A 6000-nucleotide genomic window follows, 5' to 3' on the forward strand; every position below is an offset into this window, starting at 1 on the left:
ATGTTTTAAGTATAGACGTTTGAATTTATATATGAAATGAATGAATGCATGTGTGTGTGGGCGTGTGGAGGGGGGAGGGAGGGGGGGGGGATAGGCGTGTGTGTACGTGCGAAGTTCATTTAACTAATACGAGGTTGAAGTTACGGACTTGAACTTCTGCCTCAGTTGTCTGGAAGTTTGGTTCATCTCCACTAAATGATTCAAAGCCTTAATTGCCTCAACCGCTTCACCTTACCGTCCGTCGAGAGAGAGAGAGAGAGAGAGAGAGAGAGAGAGAGAGAGAAATAAAGCCCTTTCGGAAACCTGCCTGGAATCACTTGTGTTTGTACTTCGTCAACTCAAGTCTAGAACTGGATATTTCTCTCTCTCTCTCTCTCTTTGACTGACAGCCAACACGTTGCAAACCTATTAAATAATTACTTTTCCTCGGAGTTTAATAATAACAGTCCTCCCACCACCACCACCAACACCAGTACTAATGTAAATCCCGAGCATGCATTGTCTAACTTTGAAATAAAACCCGATGAAGTCCTTAAAGCCCTCAAATCACTTAAAACAAATAAAAGTCCTGGACCTGATAAAGTATATCCAACTCTGCTGAAAGAAACACAGAGCGAAATACTCTCCTCCTCACAACCGTATTCAATATGTCCTGCGACAAGGCATTGTCCTTCAGATTGGAAAAAGGCTAACGTGACACCGATTTTAAGAAAGGAGACAAAAAGTACCAGGTAATTACAGGCCCATTAGTCTAACTTCGGTTGTAGGTAAGCTACTTGAGGGCATAATTAGAGACAAAATTGGAGTTGAGTGAAAGCTACTCATTAATTTGGGGGACTCACACACATGGCTTCGAAACAAAAGATCCTGCCTATCAAATCTATTAACCTTTATAACGACCTCTTCACTGTTTATGACGTAACCAAATCACTGGACGTAGTCTATCTTGATTTCCAGAAAGCGTTTGATAAAGTCCCGCATCATAAATACTTTACAAATTAAAACAAATAGGTATTGACGGTCAGGTAAACCAATGGATCGCGAATTGGTTGAGCAACAGACAACAAAGAGTAGTGATTGACGGATTTAACTCAGAGTGGGCGCCTGTCACTAGTGGCGTCCTCAGGGCTCGGTTCTTGGCCCAGTGTTTCATTATTTACATCAACGACGTGGATGTTGGACTCAATAACCGCATTGCAGTAAATTTGCAGACGACACAAAGATTGGTAACTCGGTTCTCACTGACGAAGACAGGCAAAAGCCTCCAAGAGGATTTGCACAAAATTTCAGCTTGGTCGGATAGATGGGAGATGCCTTTAACGTAGACAAGTGCCAGGTCCTTCAAGTTGGAACGAGGAATAAAAAGTTTGATTACGAAATGCGCGGCGTTAAACTCAAAAGCGTTCAATGCGTCAAGGATTGGGGTCAAAATCGCGTCAAACCTCAAATTCAGCAATGCATCGATGCAGCAAATAAAAGCGAACAGAATGTTGGGCTTCATTAAAAGAAACTTTTATTTAAGAATAAAGATGTAATACTGCTCTACAACAGTTTAGTCAGACCCCACTTGAATATGCGGTACAGTTTTGGTCTCCTCACCATGCAAAGGATATTGCTAAATTAGAAGGTGTTCAGCGTCGGGCAACGAAAATTATCCTTCCTTGCGCAACAAATCCTACGAAGAAAGGCTTTCTACCCTAACATGTTCTCTCTTGAGAAACGTCGCCTCGAGGAAAACTGATCGAATGTTTTAAAATACTTAATGGTTTCACGAATGTAGACAGATCAACATTGTTTATGATCGATGACACTTTGCGCACGAGGAACAATGGCGTAAAACTCAGATGTAGACAAGTAAATTCAGACTGCACCAAATTTTCTTCACCAACGTTGTAGTGCGAGAATGGAATAAGCTCCCACCATCAGTGGTCCAGTGTAACACGATTGACTCCTTCAAAAATAAGCTCGACCGTCACTTCCTTCAACTTAATATCAACTAGAGTAGACATGCAACGTTTTGGAGTCTTCTGATTAATGTAAAATCACTTAGGTTTAAGGACAGACCACCAAGTCTGGACCATGGGTCTGTGGTCTGATTTTCTGTAAATCTATGTAAATCTCTCTCTCTCTCTCTCTCTCATGCGCATCAAACCCTACGACGAGAGGCTTTCCTTCCTTTATCACCATCAACTATATTACCTTTATGGGTTTTTTCTCTCTCTCTCTCTCATGCGCATCAAACCCTACGACGAGAGGCTTTCCTTCCTTTATCACCATCAACTATATTACCTTTATGGGGTGTTTCTCTCTCTCTCTCTCTCAAGTCGGGCAACACTGTAGGGAGAGGAGGACGCACTTCTGCTGCCTTCCTTGCTGTCCGGCTCTCAGCTCACTTTCGCTTCCCTTCGTTGTCTCTCACTTCCGCACTTATTTATATTCAGCTGTACTTCAATTTTCATCATCGCGATGCGCCTTGACGTTGTTCTGGCGATGCTGTGGTGGGCCCTGGTCAGCAGTCTGCTCCTGAAGAGCATCAGGTTCGGCCCTACAACCCCGCCCGCCGAGGAGCTGCCCGTCGCCGGGCCTGGGGAAGGAGGACCACCGGCCCAAAAGGCGTGGGTGACTGCCGGTCTGCTGGCCGAGCAGGAGCGAACACAGCTGGCCATGCAGGACCTGGCCAGACAAAACGCCCTCCTGTCCGTCCTCCTGCTGCAGGCCACAGATGAAGCCAGCGTCCTACACAGGGCGCTACTGGCTCAACAAGCGGCTTGGAGACACAAAGAACACCAAAGGTCAGTGCTGGAGGAAGAAAACAGCGGGCTCCTCGATGAACTGTACTTTTTGCGACGCGAAAATAACGTCCTCCTCAACGACCTGTATAAGGCTGGGAAGATCATTCACAGGATGCGAAAAGTCGTGTTCTCATTCCGGGAAGAAAACAACGGCCTGCTCCGTGACCTGACTAACGCTAGGAAAGAAACTGACAGGCTGCAAGAAGTCGTCTCCTTATCCTGGGAAGAAAATAATGGTTTGGTCAAAGAGCTGATCACTTGCCGGGCTGAGAATAACGACCTTGTGAAAGCGCAAGCCATCTCAAACGATGAAAAATCCGAAATTGTCAAAGCGCTGGACATTACCAAGGCTGAAAACAACGACCTTGTGAAAACGCTGGACATTACCAAGGCTGAAAAATCCGACCTTGTGAAAACGCTGGACATTACTAAGGCTGAAAAATCCGACCTTGTGAAAACGCTGGACATTACCAAGGCTGAAAAATCCGACCTTGTGAAAACGCTGGACATTACCAAGGCTGAAAAATCCGACCTTGTGAAAGCGCTTGACATTACCAAGGCTGAAAAATCCGACCTTGTGAAAACGCTGGACATTACCAAGGCTGAAAAATCCGACCTTGTGAAAGCGCTTGACATTGCCAAGGCTGAAAACAACGACCTTGTGAAAACGCTTGACATTACCAAGGCTGAAAAATCCTACCTTGTGAAAGCGCTTGACATTACCAAGGCTGAAAACAACGACCTTGTGAAAACGCTTGACATTTCCAAGGCTGAAAAATCCGGCCTTGTGAAAGCGCTTGACATTACCAAGGCTGAAAAATCCGACCTTGTGAAAACGCTGGACATTACCAAGGCTGAAAAATCCGACCTTGTGAAAACGCTTGACATTACCAAGGCTGAAAAATCCGACCTTGTGAAAGCGCTGGACATTACCAAGGCTGAAAACAATAACCTTGTGAAAACGCTTGACATTACCAAGGCTGAAAAATCCGACCTTGTGAAAACGCTGGACATTACCAAGGCTGAAAACAATAACCTTGTGAAAACGCTGGACATTACCAAGGCTGAAAAATCCGACCTTGTGAAAGCGCTTGACATTACCAAGGCTGAAAACAACGACCTTATGAAAACGCTGGACTTAACCAAGGCTGAAAAATCCGACCTTGTGAAAGCGCTTGACATTACCAAGGCTGAAAAATCCGACCTTGTGAAAACGCTGGACATTACCAAGGCTGAAAAATCCGACCTTGTGAAAGCGCTTGACATTACCAAGGCTGAAAAATCCGACCTTGTGAAAACGCTGGACATTACCAAGGCTGAAAACAACGACCTTGTGAAAACGCTGGACATTACCAAGGCTGAAAAATCCGACCTTGTGAAAACGCTGGACATTACCAAGGCTGAAAACAACGACCTTGTGAAAACGCTTGACATTTCCAAGGCTGAAAAATCCGACCTTGTGAAATCGCTGGACATTTCCAAGGCTGAAAACAACGACCTTGTGAAAGCGCTGGACATTTCCAAGGCTGAAAACAACGACCTTGTGAAAGCGCTGGACATTTCCAAGGCTGAAAATATCGACCTTGTGAAAGCGCTGGACATTTCCAAGGCTGAAAATAACGACCTAGTAAAAGCGCTGGACATTACCAAGGCTGGAAACAACGACCTTGTCAAACCGCTGGACATGTCCAAGGAAGAAAATGACGACATTGTAAAAGCGCTAGACATGTCCAAGGAAGAAAATGACGACATTGTAAAAGCGCTGGACATGTCCAAGGAAGAAAATGACGACATTGTAAAAGCGCTGGACATGTCCAAGGAAGAAAATGACGATCTTGTAAAAGCGCTGGACATGTTCAAGGAAGAATATGACGACATTGTAAAAGCGCTGGACATGTCCAAGGAAGAATATGACGACATTGTAAAAGCGCTGGCCATGGCCAAGGAAGAAAATGACGACATTGTAAAAGCGCTAGACATCTTCTTGGAAGAAAATTACGACTTTGTAAAAGCGCTGGCCATGTCCAAAGAAGAAAATGACGAACTTGCAAAAGCGCTGGACATGTCCAAAGAAGAAAATGACGAACTTGCAAAAGCGCTGGACATGTCCAAAGAAGAAAATGACGAACTTGTAAAAGCGCTGGACATGTCCAAAGAAGAAAATGACGACTTCGTAAAAGCCCTGGACATGTCCAAAGAAGAAAATGACGACTTTGTAAAAGCGCTGGACATGTCCAAAGAAGAAAATGACGAACTTGTAAAAGCGCTGGACATGTCTAAAGAAGAAAATGACGACATTGTAAAAGCGCTGGACATGTCCAAAGAAGAAAATGATGACTTTGTAAAAGCGCTGGACATGTCGAAGGAAGAAAATGATGACATTGTAAAAGCGCTGGACATGTCGAAGGAAGAAAATGACGACATTGTAAAAGCACTGGACATGTCCAAGGAAGAATATGACGACATTGTAAAAGCGCTGGCCATGGCCAAGGAAGAAAATGACGACATTGTAAAAGCGCTAGACATCTTCTTGGAAGAAAATTACGACTTTGTAAAAGCGCTGGCCATGTCCACAGAAGAAAATGACGAACTTGCAAAAGCGCTGGACATGCCCAAAGAAGAAAATGACGAACTTGTAAAAGCGCTGGACATGTCCAAAGAAGAAAATGACGACTTTGTAAAAGCGCTGGACATGTCCAAAGAAGAAAATGACGACTTTGTAAAAGCGCTGGACATGTCCAAAGAAGAAAATGACGAACTTGTAAAAGCGCTGGACATGTCCAAAGAAGAAAATGACGACATTGTAAAAGCGCTGGACATGTCCAAAGAAGAAAATGACGACATTGTAAAAGCGCTGGACATGTCCAAGGAAGAAATTGACGACATTGTAAAAGCGCTGGACATGTCCAAAGAAGAAAATGACGACATTGTAAAAATGCTGGACATGTCCAAGGAAGAAAATGACGACATTGTAAAAGCGTTGGACATGTCCAAAGAAGAAAATGACGACATTGTAATAGCGCTGGACATGTCCAAAGAAGAAAATGACGACATTGTAAAAGCGCTGGACATGTCCAAGGTAGAAAATGATGACTTTGTAAAAGCGCTGGATATGTCCAAAGAAGAAAATGACGACATTGTAAAAGCGCTGGACATGTCCAAAGAAGAAAATGACGACTTTGTAAAAGCGCTGGACATGTCCAAGGAA

This window comes from Eriocheir sinensis, chromosome 15 (assembly GCF_024679095.1).
Source record: "Eriocheir sinensis breed Jianghai 21 chromosome 15, ASM2467909v1, whole genome shotgun sequence".
NCBI classification, from domain to species: domain Eukaryota; kingdom Metazoa; phylum Arthropoda; class Malacostraca; order Decapoda; family Varunidae; genus Eriocheir; species Eriocheir sinensis.